Consider the following 14,441-nt stretch of genomic DNA (forward strand, 5'->3'; position numbering starts at 1 on the left):
ACACACACACACTTCCCTCTGGCAACCACCAATCTGTTCTCTGTATCTATGAGCTTGGTTTTTGGTGCTGTTGTTTGTTTGTTTTGTTTTTCAGATTCCACCTATAAGTGAGATCATATGGTATTTATCTTTGTCTGATTTATTTCACTTAGCATAATGCCTTCGAGGTCCATCTATGTTGTAGCAAATGGCAAGATTTCATTCTTTTTTATGGCGGAGTAATATTCCATTGTGTATATATACATCTTCTTTATCTCTTCATCCACTAATGAACACTTAGGTTGTTTCCATATCTTGGAAATTGTAAATAATGCTACAAGGAATGTGGTGGTGAATGTATCTTTTCAAATTGGGAAACACAGGTTTTCTTCATGAGAATCCCTCTTGCAAACCTTTCACAGACTTTATTTTAGCAAGCCTTATACACTGCTGTGACCTGTGATTGGGATACCTATTATATAATCTCAGAAATCAATGGATTCTATGGTCCCAGATGGGTTTGTGCCTAAAGCAGCACTAGTTCCCTGGCAGAAAGATGGAGAGAGAGAGGAGATGGAAAACTGCTGTTCTTTTTGTAACAAATCTTGTAGAACTATTTGTCTTTTAAAACTGTGTGCATTGGGCTTCCCTGGTGGCGCAGTGGTTGAGAGTCCACCTGCCGATGCAGGGGACACGGGTTCATGCCCCGGTCCAGGAAGATCCCACATGCCGCGGAGCGGCTGGGCCCGTGAGCCATGGCCGCTGAGCCTGCACCTCCGGAGCCTGTGCTCCGCAACGGGAGGGACCACAACAGTGAGAGGCCCGCGTACCGCAAAACAAAAAACAAAAAACTATGTGCATTTGCAACTATGATAAAAATCAAAGCTGTATATTAAAAAAAGTTGGTAGATGGGCTGAATAAAATGGACACAACTAAAAATAGAATTAATGAACTGAATTAAGATTAATACTAAGAATTCTCTCAAGCTCAGAGCTAAAGGACTAAAACAAAGCCAAAATAAAACAAAAACAACCAATGAAAGAAAGGTTAAGCGACATGGAGGATAAAGTCAAAAGTTCCCACAGCATCAAATAGAAATTCCAGAACAAAAGAATGGAAATAATGGAAGAGAGATATAATATAGGTGAACTTTTCTGAGTTTGGAAAATATTTCAGTCTTAGTGAACAACCTAAGAGTGCCAATCAGGACAAGCAAAACAGGTCCACTCCTAAACACATTCTTCAAGGGAAAGAGGAAATCTTAAGTTTTTCTTGTGAGAAAAACTAGATTATCAACTAAGGAAAAAGAACCAGTTGAGTATCAAATTTTTCTTTGATACCAGTGGATTCTAGGAGACAATGGAGAGATATCTTGAAGGACGGTGTCAAATTTAGTTTCCTTATGAGCCCCCAAACATGGCATTTAATATAATTAGGTGGTAGCAAATACTATTTATTTTAAAAGGGAAAGATTGGTTAATAGTTTTGTTATTGAATTTTAATTTTATTAGCTGTGATCAGAAAAATAGCTAACACTAACATAGAGTTACAACAAACTCTTCAAAAAATATGCCATTTAATTATTATAACATAGCACCTATAATGTAGGTACTATCATTATTCCCATTCTACAAATGAGAAAACTAAGGCACAGAAAAGATAACTGACTCTCTTAAGGTCATCAACTAACCAATGGTATAGCTGGGATTCAAACCCTATTTTTATTTTGGAATTTTTTGTGGTTTTCTTTGCAATAAATATTTTGTCAGTTTTTGTGAATATTCAGTAGATGATTGAAAGGAAGCTGCTTTCTCTGTAGAACATGGAGTCCAGTCCAGTTCATAACTATTCATTCTACCTCATAAATAATATTATTCCAATCACTTGTATGTTTTTTGGTGTTTGGTCTATCAAAGTCATAGCAGAGACAGTTTAAATCTTACTTCTATTTCATATTGTAAAACTTGGAAAACTAGTTTCTTCTTCTGCCTCTTAGATGCTGTTTTCTTTTCTTTGTTCCAGAATTTTTTCATGGTTTTATAACCTTTTTTATGCTTACTCATCCTTGAATTTAACCATGCTTTGCACTTGTTCCCAAACAGTATGAGCTAATGCTTCTTGGCTCCCTGCCTGTCTATTTGGATGCTGTTAGAATCTTCTTCATATCTTAAGCTGAAGGATTGATTACCTTCCGGCAGCCTGTAAGGATTGTGAAGAGAGCCATCTGGCAAGGAAGGTCACGCCTGTAAGGCTTCTTCTCAAAGTTTCTGCAAAGCCACTGTCCCAAAGGGCTGAAGGTTATCTGGTCTTTGTCCTCACCTCCTTCTCGGCCAGCAGCCAGAACGGATATCAGAGAGGAGCTTGCCACTCAGGGTAAAAATTCCGCCCCCCCCAAAGGCTCTGGGGCATTTCAGTGAGTACTGGGAAGGGAGATTCAGAAGTCTGGGTTAGACACCCCCACTCCTATCTAGAAGTGTTCTGGAAATTTGTTGTGCCATAAAATAACATCCCAAAGTTCATGGTATGAAACAGTGATAATCATTTACTATTGTCATCTCTCAGGAGTCTGGGGATTGGCTGAGTTCAGCTAAGTGGTTCTCACTCAGTGTCTCTCATCTGGCTGCTGTGAGACAGGGATGATGCAGGGGTCATCTGGCTTCTTCATTAGCTTGTCTACCACTGGGTCTGGGAAAGTTCAAACTGCTGGGGCTGAAACAGCTGGGACTCCTCCGACTCTCTTTGTCTTCATGTGGTCTGTCCACGTCGTCTCCACAGCATGGTGGCTTCAGGGAAGCTGTACTTCAGGGCTCCACAGGCATATGCTCTGAGTGAGAGAACTAGACAGAAGCTATATCATCTTTTAAGACCCAGCTTCAAAAGCATTACTATTGTTATGCAATCACGGAAGCTCACCCAAGAAGTCCACTCAGGTCCAAAGAGTAGGGACAGAGATGCTATCTCTTGACTGGGGTGGGGAGAGTGGTGTTGGAACAGCATGAGAGACTGAATATATTATTACAACCAATTCTGAAAAATACAATCTGCCACGGGAAGTTTAATACAATTTTGTTCAATTAGTAAGTGATTGTATACCATCAATAGTAATACTTACTGACACATACTCCATGCAAGTATCTAACTCATAGAACTGTTGTGAGGATTAACTGATTAAAACAGCATATCTAAAGTACTTAGAATAGTGACTGGCGCATGCTAAGTGCTTATATAAATGTTAGCTATACTCTACAGTTAAGTAAATTAGACTCAATAACTATAGTGTTAACTGACCACCCTTCCCTGCCATTCAATTTTCAGTTGTCCATTCCACTATTCACTTTTTTTTTTTTAAACATTCTTGGTTTACTTCCTTGTTTTGGTGGAACATACCATCTGAAAGCTTCTTAAGAAAAGATTCTTGGAAGATAAAAAAATATTTTTAATCTTTCATGTCTGAAAATATCTTTATTTACCCCCACACTTGACTGATAGTTTGGCTGGGTATAAGAACCTGTATTGGAAATAATTTTCTCCCAGAATTGTAAAGACATTATTCCATTGTCTTCCAGCTTCATGTGTTGCTATGGAGAAGTGATGCCACTCTGATCCTTCCTGATCCTTTGTGTGAAACCTCATTTCTCCCTCTGAGTGCTTACGATCTACTCTATGTCCCCAGTGTTCTGAAATTTTATCATGATGTGCCTTGGTGTGGTTCTGTTTTTGTCCATTTTGTTGGGCTCAGTGAGCCCTTTCAATGTGGAAACTCATGTCCTTTAGTTCTAAAAATATATGATTGAATTATTTAATTGATTTCTTCCACTCTGTTTCCCAGATATCCTGGGCTGACTTTTGAATTTTCTTATCCTTTCTTACATCCTTCTCTTTTTTTGGTCTCTTATCTACACATTCTAGGATATTTCCTCACTTTATCTTCCTACAATTCTACTGAGTTTTTCATTTTTGCTATCATAGTTTTAATTTAAAAGAGCTCTGTTTGGTTCTCTGAGTGTTCATTTTTTAGAGAATCTATTGTATTTCCATTCTATTTTATTCTATTTTTGTTTCTCAAAGGAGATCAATGAAAGATTTTTCAAAGTTTTCAACTCTCCATATAGTCTTGTTTCTTCCAAGTTTCTTTTTTTCTGCTCTGTTTCATATCAGATCCTTCCCTTAAATTCTGATGACCTTTGAATGTTTGTTCTTACTTAGTAGTGTCAAACTTAGTAAAACAAACAAAACAGGACACTTAACTTTTCATTGTAGATAAACAATAAATAATTTTTAGTATAAATATACTCATGCAATATTTAGGATATACTGTATATAAGAATTTTATAATTTAGTAAAAAATTATTTGTTATTTATTTGAAATTCCACTTTAAGTGTCTTGTATTTTATCTAGCAGCCCTAAGACTAAGATCTAAAATGCTGCCTGGAATAAAAAAGAGTGGGGTGAATTGGGAGATTGGGATTAACTTATATACGCTAATATGTATAAAATAGATAACTAATAAGAACTTGCTGTGTTAAAAAAAATTAAATTAAAAAAAAAAGAATGAAATCTTGCCATTTGGGACAACATGGATGGACCTAGAAGATATTATGCTAAGTGAAATAAGTCAGACAGAGAAAGACAAATACTGTATGATTTCACTTATATGTGGAATCTAAAAAACAAAACAAATGAACAAACATAACAAAATGGAAACACAGTTATAGATATAGAGAACAAACAGGTGGTTACCAGAAGGAAGGGGTCTGGGGAGAAGAAAGAAATAGATGAGGGAGATTAAAAGGTACAAACTTCCAGTTGCAAAATAAATGAGTCATGGGTATGAAGGCTTGGGGAATATAGTCAATAACTAAGTAATAGCTTTGTATAGCAACATGTAACTAGATTTATCATGGTGATCATTTTGAAACGTATGGAAAAAATCAGTGTTGAGTAACAGGAACTAACATAGTGTTGTAGGTCAATTATACTTCAAAAACAAACAAACAAACATACAAACAAATTCATAAGAAAGAAGATCAGATTTGTGGTTACCAGAGGCTGGGCAGTGGGCCGGGAGGGGTAATTGGATGAAGGCAGTCAAAAGGTACTACAGGGCTTCCCTGTTGGCGCAGTGGTTGAGAGTCCCCCTGCTGATGTAGGGGGGACGCGGATTCGTGCCCCGGTCCGGGAAGATCCCACATGCCGCGGAGCGGCTGGGCCCGTGCGCCAACGGGAGAGGCCACAACAGTGAGAGGCCCGCGTACCGCAAAAAAAAAAAAAAAAAAAAAAAAAAAGGTACTACAAACTTCCAGTTATAAGATTAAATAAATAGTAAGGATGTAATGTACACCATGATAAATATAATTGACACTGCTGTATGTTATACAGGAAAGTTGTTAAGAGAGTAAATCCTAAGCGGTCTCATCACACGCAAAATTTTTTTTTATTTCTTTAATTTTGTATCTATATGAGATGATGGAGGCTCACTAAACTTATTGTGCTAATCATTTCATGATGTATGTGAGTCAAATCATTATGCTGTACACCTTAAACTTATACAGTGTTGTATGTCAATTATATCTTAATAAAACTGGAAGAAAAAATAAAATAAAATACAAACATTTAAAAATTAAAATAAAATGCTGCCTGGAAGCTCTGTATGCCTGGGTAAGGGGTGGGGCTTGACTATGGTGAAGTCACTAAAGGATTGCTCCGGTTTCATTGAATAACCAATGACAGTCTCTTTAGGTCTTTTCTCTTCCCCAGAGGAGAGTATTCCAGACTCCTCATCTTGGTTGCCAGGGTTGTAGGAGTCAAGTGAAGGAGGAATACTGAGCAGCTCAACATTCATTATATTAAGTTTCATATAGATCTTCAATTTCAGGGCCACGCCCCCAGCCTTGTGTGGTAGATTAAAGGTGGCTGCAAATTTTTTGCTAGTCTCCCAATTGAGGGATGAAGCCTAATGCCCCTTCCTTGAGTCTGGGCTGGCTTTAGTGACTTCCATGAGCTATAGAATGCAACAGAAATAACGTCCAGGGGCTGCCAAACCTAGATAATAAGAAGCCTAGTAACTTTTGCTTGGATCTCTTGGAATATCCTTTTTGCATGCCCTGAGCCTCCACAGGAAATCTGACTACCCTGAAACTGCCATGTGGAGAGGGCATGTGTAGGTGCTCCTGTGGACAGTGCCTGCTGAGATCAGCCTTCCAGCACACCTTATCATGGTGGCAGACATGTGAGTGAATCCTCCAGACTGGCCCATCTGCCAGCTGAATACCATCAAGTGACTTGTTTAAAAAAGTTTTGTCTGGTGTATATTTTTAACATACATACATATATATATACACACACACACATATATATATGTGTATATATATACATATATATGTGTATATATATGTGTGTGTATATATATATATATATATATATGTATATATATATTAGTTCCTGGTATACAACATAGTGATTTGATATTTCTATACATTTCAAAATAATCACCATAAGTCTAGTTGTCCTCTGTCACCATACATATTACACGTTATTACATATTATTACATATTATTGACTATATTCCACACACTGCACATTTCATACCTGTGACTTATCTATTTTGTAACTGGAAGTTCTACCTTTTAATCTCCTTCACCTATTTCTCTCCTTCTCTCCCCTCCCCTCCCTCCCCTCAGGCAACCACCTGTTTGTTCTCTGTATCTATGGCTCTGTTTCTGTTTGGTTATGTTTTTTCATTTGTTTTGTCATTTAGATTCTACATGTGAGTGAAATCATACAGTATTTGTCTTTCTCTGTCTGACTTATTTTACTTGGCAGAATATACTCTAGGTCCATCCATGTTGTCCCAAATGGCAAAATTTCATTCTTTACTATGGCTGAGTGATATATATATATATATATATCTTATTTGTCCGTTCATCTATTGATGGGCACTTGGGTTGCTTCCAAATCTTGGCTATTGTAAATAACACTTCAATAAACATAGGGGTGCATATATCTTTTCTAATTAGTGCTTTCGTTTTCTTTGGATAAATAGCCAGAAGTGGAATTGCTGGATTGTATGGTAGTTCTATTTTTAATTTTTTGAGGAATCTCCATACTGCTCTCCATAGTGGCTGCACCGATTTACATTCCCTCCCACGGTGCACGAGGGGTCCCTTTTCTCCACACCTTCACCAACAACTTATCGGTTGTCTTTCTGATAATAGATATCCTGACCTGTGTGAGACTAAGTGATTTCTGTTGATGTCACGTGGAACAGAAGAAATGCCCAGCCAAGCCCTGTCCAAATTCAGACCTAAAAAATCAGGAGATATAATAAAATGGTCATTGTTTTTATTCACCAAGTTCTGGGCTAGTTTGTTAGTCAGCCTTAGATAACCAGAACATCTCGACTACACTTGGTATGCCCCATTCCAGAGATCCTCTGCTTTATCGCCTTCAGAGACTATGTTTCTGATTTGCTGCCCAAGTGGGAGAGGGCAGTGGCAGCTGCGTACTATTGGGAAGGAGATGGAGGAGATTGGCTGCTTCCAGTACAGACCTACAAAAAATCCTCCTGTTTTTAGTTTTAGTTATATACCCACTCTTAGAAGCACTTGGTGCAGCACGCAATACCTGCGTTACCCTGGGAAATTCTACAATATCATGTTGCTTCTTGGCTTTCCCTACTCCTGGCTTAGGAGTCAGTTTTCTCATGTCTGCTATGTCAATTATCACCTATCTGCTTTCGGGTTTCCAAAATTTTGTTATTTTTCCTCACTTGTTCTTGTGAGGTTTTCTTGGGGGGAGGGGGTTAGTTTCTTGTTGTTGTTTGTTTGTTTGTTGGCTGTGTCAGGTATTAGTTGCAGCATGCGGGATTTTCGTTGAGGCATACGGGATCTGTAGCATGTAGGATCTTCAGTTGTGGCATGCAGGATCTTTTAGTTGTGGCATGCAGGCTCTTAGCTGAGGCATGCGGGATCTAGTTCCCTGACCAGGGATCGAACCCTGGCCCCCTACATTGGGAGCGTGGAGTCTTAACCGCTGGACCACCCAGGAAGTCCCTCTTGAGAGTTTTTTTTAATCTACTATTTAAAAAATTTTTTTTACTGAAGTATAGTTGATTTACAATGTTATGTTAATTTCTGATGTAAAGCAAAGTGATTCAGTTACACATACATATATTCTTTTTTATATTTTTTTATTATGGTTTATCACAGGGTATTGAATATAGTTCCTTGTGCTAGACAGTAGGACCTTGTTGTTTATCCATCGTATTTATATATAATAGTTTGCATCTGCTAATCCCAAACTCCCAATCCTTCCCTCTTCCACCCCCTCCCCCTTGGCAACCACAAGTTCACAAGTCTGTTCTCTGTGAGTGTTTCTGTTTTGTAGATATATTCATTTGCATCATATTTTAGATTCCGCATATAAGTGATATTATATGGTATTTGATCTTTCACTTTCTGACTTACTTCGCTTTGTATGATAATCTCTAGGTCCATCATGTTGCTACAAATTTGTCCTATTTCATTCTTTTAAAACATCTACTATTACTTTAGTGAGATTTCAAGAGGGAGCAAGGCAAATGCATGTGTTCATTCTGCTATATTTAATTTAAAGTCTCCTTTGAATCTTTAATTTCAACTGTTACATTAATTTTTTATTTATTTATTTTTTTAAACTGCTCAGAGGCTGTTGATTTGTTTACTTTCTTTTTTTAAAAGATTTTCTTTTGGATGGGGTCCATTTTTGTAAAGTCTTTATTGAATTTGTTACAATATTGCTTCTGTTTTATGTTTTGGTTTTTTGGCCGAGAGTCATGTGGGATCTTAGTTCCTTGACCAGGGATCGAACGCTCACCCCCTGCCCTGGAAGGCAAAGTCTTAACCACTGGACAGCCAGGGAAGTCCCTATATTAATTTTGTAAATACTCCTAAAAAAAACTTAAAACATTAAATGAAATAAAATACTCACAGATCAGGTTGCCTAGAAGCAAAGCCTGAGACAGGGATTCTTGTGTAAGTGTCTTAGTGAGGTGATATTCTCAGGAGAACCTGTGAGTCAAGCAGGACATCGCAGAGGAAGAAGCAAAGCACAGAAGGGTTTTCTGCTGAAATTTAGCCTCAGCCTAAGCCCATGGGAGCTCTGGAATAGGAAGGATATCATAGATTAATTCTTGGCCTTTTGTACCCTGTAAGGTTAGCATTGACTGTGGCTTCCCAACCTGGAGTGAGGGCAGTTATGGGGAGAAAAGGGGGCGCTGTGAGCTGGGTACACCCGCCTAGTAAAGGTGATCTTGGCAGGGTGCATCTGCTCCATTTCTAACCTTTTCTTTTTTATTTTATTAATTATTTAAGGATTAAGTAGTGGATCTAATCCCTCTGAGGAAATGAATTAGCCTTATTTCATTTTTTCCCACTGTTTGTCTTCTTTAGTTGACTCCACGTTAGTTCATAAACTGAAGCTCAGAAACTTAAAGGTATCAAGCAGAGAAAAGGGGCTGACCAGGTGTAGAATCCAGACCAGTCTGATCCCCAAACCCATGCTCTCAACCATATTAAACCACCTCCTTTAGTTGCATCTTAAGGAAATAATTTAATGTTACCTCTCCAGCTTTTTGTTTTTAATATAAATTTATTTATTCATTTATTTCTGGCTGCGTTGGGTCTTCGTTGCTGTGAGCAGGGGCTACTCTTCATTGCCATGCGCATGCTTCTCACTGCAGTGGCTTCTCTTGTTGCGGAGCACAGGCTCTAGGCCTGTGGGCTTCAGTAGTTGTGGCGCACGGCTCTAGAGCACAGGCTCAATAGTTGTGGCGCACCGGCTTAGTCGCTCCGAGGCATGTGGGATCTTCCCGGACCAGGGCTCAAACCTGTGTCCCATGCATTGGCAGGCGGATTCTTAACCACTGAGCCACCAGGGAGGCTCCCCTCTCCAGCTTTAAGGTTGCTAACAGTCACTTGCATTTTGATCTGTTCGATATAAAACACACTCCCCTGGTGAGGCAGTGGTTAAGAATCCGCCTGCCAATGCAGGGGATCGATCCCTGGTCCGGGAAGATCCCACAGGCTGCAGAGCAACTAAGCCCCTGTGCCACAACTACTGAGCCTGCACTCTGGAGTCCGCTAGCCACAACTCCTGAAGCCCACGCTCCTAGAGCCGGTGCTCCGCAACAAGAGAAGCCACCGCACTGCGAAGCCTGCGCACCGCAATGCAGAGTAGCCCCCTCTTGCTGCAACTAGAGAAAGCCAGTGCGCTGCAACGAAGACCCAACGCAACCAAAAATAAAAAATAAATAAAATCGATTCTTAAACACACACACACACTCCCCAAAGCTACCTACCCTCTGTTAAATGAAATCCGAATTTGCCGATATACACAATAGGTTCATTATGCGAGCATTCACTGCCATGTGCCAGGACGGTACTGGGTGTGAGTGCAAAGACCACTTAGACCCAGTCAGTGCCTTGTTTGAGTCCAACCGGGGAGGCAGATACGAACAAAGATTGTATAATAAGGGGAGAGCGCTGTTTCAATGCCGAACCCGGGAGCTACTTGACCAGCAGCGAACCCAGGTAATGGTAGCGAGAAAGATCTGGAACTGCTCCGAACTCCCATTTCCAAAGGTTTCCCCAAGGAAAGGGAACTCGGCTTTTCTCAAGGGAGAAGGTGGAACTACGGGGAACTTTGGGGTATGTATAGTGCTGAGAGGGAAACGAAATGTGCCGTTCTGATTTCACTTTCCACTTTTCCGGCGTGAGAAAGTGCAGTGTCGCGGGGAGGAAGCTTTGACTCTCTGCCGGAATTCCGGCCGCGGTGGGCGCAGGGCGTGTGCGGGAGAGGTCCCGAGGCGCGGCCCTCCGAGGGTGTGGGCGCGCCCGAGCACCGGAGACCTGAGAGTCCGACTGCTTCGACTCGAGGGAGCACGAGCGCGCCCGGGCGGGGCCGGGCAGGCTGGGATCCAGGCTGGGGACAAAGCCGAGAGCGCGACGCGCGGGCTCTAGGCCGGTGCAGCCCCTCCCCGGGCGCCAGGCGCGGCGGTCCCGGCCCCGGCGTCCAGGTGCGCTTCGCCCGCGTAGGCTTTTCCGGTCTCGTGGGCAGAGAGGGACAACCAGGAACTCGGGCTCAGTCTCCACCCCGAAGCGGGGCGGGTCCGCTTGGGATAAGACCCGCTGCCCGGCCCCGTCAGGGTGTGATCTCGGTGACCGCACAGAAGGAACGCCGTCCCGTCTCGGCCCCAGGGGTAAGGGGGTCCCGGGCTCCGGAAGGGGTGCAACAGCCCGGGAAAGCCTCGCGGGGGTGGCGGGTCCGGCGCCGCGCCGCTCCCAGGAGGGAGTGCCCGCGGCCGGCCTGCGGGCCCGCCCGGGCAGGCACAGGGTGGAGCGAGCCGGACTCGCTCCGGGTGGGCAAGGGAGAGGCAAACACCGCCCTTATCCACCGGCACCTTCCAGGAGAACCTCCAGAGCAGTTTATGCAGCTCAGGATGTACACCAGTTAGAGACCACCGCAGCTATTTATTGAGTTCATGTGCCAAGCACGGTGCTGGATTTAGGCATTACAAAGGATTGAGTAATATTCCCTGGAGCTGACTCAGTCCAACACCCAAGTTTTGCTTTTTTAATTCTTTCTTTACTCCGTTTAAGAAACGAACTCCTTTCTCCTAGTCTCTTACCCTTTCTCTCCGTGTGCACCTGACGTGCTCAGCACAATGCCTGGAACATGGGAATCTGATATTATTATGAGATCCATGACCAGCGTCTGCCGGTGGCACAGCCTCACTCTTTAGTCATGGTTTTAACCAGCTGGAGACTTTGGGACCAAAGAGGTTATTGCTTTTCAACAATCTGCCCAACTTTATGTGCTTCTCAAATTGATGCAAGTCTTCTGTAAGCTGTTGGGAGCATGTGGGTCCTGAGTAACCCACAGCTTTCATGAAAAGTGGGCATCTGCTCTCTCTAGCTGACAGTGGGAAGAATGAATAGGGTCCTCCCCCTCTAAATGATCCATCCCATTGTCCATCAGTTCTAGAACCCTCCACCTCCTCCTTACATTGCAAGTAACTCTCTTGATAGGGAAGCCCTCACTCTTTAGTTGCCAGGGAATTCTCAGATGACAGAGGTGGAAGAGCAAGCAGCAGAGGAAGGGGACAGGGATGAGGAAATGGGTAACCATAGCCGCCCAGGACCGGCTGACTTCCCAGAGCCCTTTCTGGCCAAGGCCGGATCCCCTACATGAGCTTAGATCAGATTTCTATTGCTTTGGGGGTACACGTGCGGGCACAGACGTACACACAATTACTGGATCAAAGGTGTCTGTGAATTTCCCTCCTAGATGTTCTTGCATTTGGTTAGGGATAATTTTTCTCTGAAAGCTATTTAGAGGGTAACATTGCAGTTAAGTCCGAGCACACCAGCCCTCAGTATCTGTAGGGTGAGAAGCCACTTGGTCATCCACAGACTGTATCTTGTGGCCCATTTCTTTGCTTATGTCTAGCCGCTCATTTGTTTCTCAGCCTTGCACATCTGCTTGTAGACTAAGCCTGCTCTTCTCCAAGGGAGACGGAGGTGAGGGGCGGGCACCGGGATAACAGACCTTGTGCCAGGGAGTACTTGTAGCTTCAGAATAAACCAGAGGGGGAATTTTCCTTGGGTGTCAATTTTATCCAGGTATTTGAGGATAAAAACACTTTTCATACAAAAACAATTACAGATATACTTTGTAGTAGGATTCAGAATTTAGATACCTTCTTCGTATAAAACAAACACTTCTAAACTTTTTGCCTGGGCTTGGGGCTGCAATTTGACCCAAACCTAACCTTTGGGAGTTTGCTTTTACTGCAGTTAGGCCTACTTATGGAGGCAGTTTGATCGATGCTGCAGTATCCTCCATGGAGGGACTTTGAGTAACAGCTGTACTAGGTTACTTGTTTAATCTTTATTTCAACCTGAGGCGGGGTTATTAAGCTTGTTTTACAGAAGAGGATCCTGAGGCTCTAAGTGGTGGTCCTTAGTCAAGGTCAGACCTTTTGCGAACATTTAAATCCAGCTGCTGGATACTAAAGCCTGTTCTGTTATCCTCTCTGTCCTACTGCAGCTCTGTCAGTGCTTGGTTCAGAGTGATATGGCATTTGGATTTGTGGCTTCCTGGCTTATTAACTAAATCTTTTTTTTTTTTTAACATCTTTATTGGGGTATAATTGCTTTACAATGGTGTGTTAGTTTCTGCTTTATAACAAAGTGAATCAGTCATACATAAACATTAACTAAATCTTGACCAGTGTTTTTCTTTGCCTTTTCAACTTTCTTCTGGTCAAGCTGATATGTAAACCATGGTGGGAAGAACTGGACCTGGCAGTAGTGTGGGGATACAGGTGAATGGCCCTAAATTTGGGAAGGGCTTGGCTTGTGGATGAGGGAATAGACTCACTCTTTGTGGCACTGGGCAGAGCTGGGCAGGAATTTTTGGATGGCAGGTTCTGGTTGGACTTAAGGAAGTGGCTTTTGAAACCCGTAGGCTGGGTGACTTTGGAGCTGGCGGGAGTCTCTCCCCAGAGATATCTGGGCAGAGGCCGAACAGCCCCTTTCTGATGGAGCTGGGAAGGGGACAAGGTTAAACTAAGATGACTTCTAAAGCCATAGTTTCCAAACTTCAGGTACATCCCTCCGGAAGCTTGGCACAGCACACAGGTTCTTGCCCCCAAAGTTCTGATCAGTATGACAGGGTGGGACCCAGGAATCTGCCTGTCATTGGTTTTATTGGGAATAACTTGTTAGTGTCCAGTTATGTTTGAACTGGACAGAGAGCTCTGCTGTGGGAACCTGCACCACCACCTCTGAAGAATTTAGTTTAAAGGTTCAAGATGCTTGAGGTCAGTCAGTTGCCATTCTGCTTCTTGGTCTGGACTGCTAGACATAAAACTCATGTGGAACATTTTATCCGCAATCGGCAGCAAGGATAAATTGCAGCCAAAGGCCAGACTGTAAGTTACTCTGGAAAAGACCTTCACCTTTTCCCCCTCAACATCATTAACCCTTTAAGGCCCGGATATAACGCAGCATGAACAGCCTGACTTGAAACAGATCAGGAGGCCCCATGGGTGGACTTTTGTCAAGTCATCAGAAAGACGTCCCTGCCCAGTCACTGTGGATTCAATCCTCTGGGTTAAGGCACTCACCTCCCCCCACCACCCAACAGGTAACATTAAATTATTACCAGGAGCTAGTGTAGAGGGGCCCTGTGGTGAATGGGAACAAGTTCTCCTGATTCCTGTGTAGTGGAGCCATCTCCTCTGGAGGAGGTCCTTTGTGGACACAAGCCCGGTGGTATCAACAGTCCCCAGCACCTGCCTTCTCACTCCTCTCCAAGGGCCTCAGGAAGGCATTTTCTGGACCCTGCTTAGCTTCAGCTTCTGTTATTGCTGCTTTTTGATGCTGTACAAGGACCCAGTGACTCACTGGTTCTCATCCT

At 42.5% G+C, this 14,441-nt stretch overlaps 1 protein-coding gene across 1 annotated transcript in view; it reads left to right on the top strand.

Moving 5' to 3' along the window:
• The first annotated feature begins 11,102 nt into the window (after nucleotides 1–11,102).
• The window catches only part of ANXA4 (annexin A4), a 69,918-nt gene continuing 66,579 nt past the window's right edge, over nucleotides 11,103–14,441 (top strand). The window contains exon 1 of the mRNA XM_082672585.1: nucleotides 11,103–11,217. The gene's annotated coding sequence lies outside the window, so the exon portion shown is untranslated. The remainder of the gene's footprint in view (nucleotides 11,218–14,441) is intronic.

Source organism: Grampus griseus, assembly GCF_964374135.1.
Source record: "Grampus griseus genome assembly, chromosome: 15".
Taxonomy (NCBI): domain Eukaryota; kingdom Metazoa; phylum Chordata; class Mammalia; order Artiodactyla; family Delphinidae; genus Grampus; species Grampus griseus.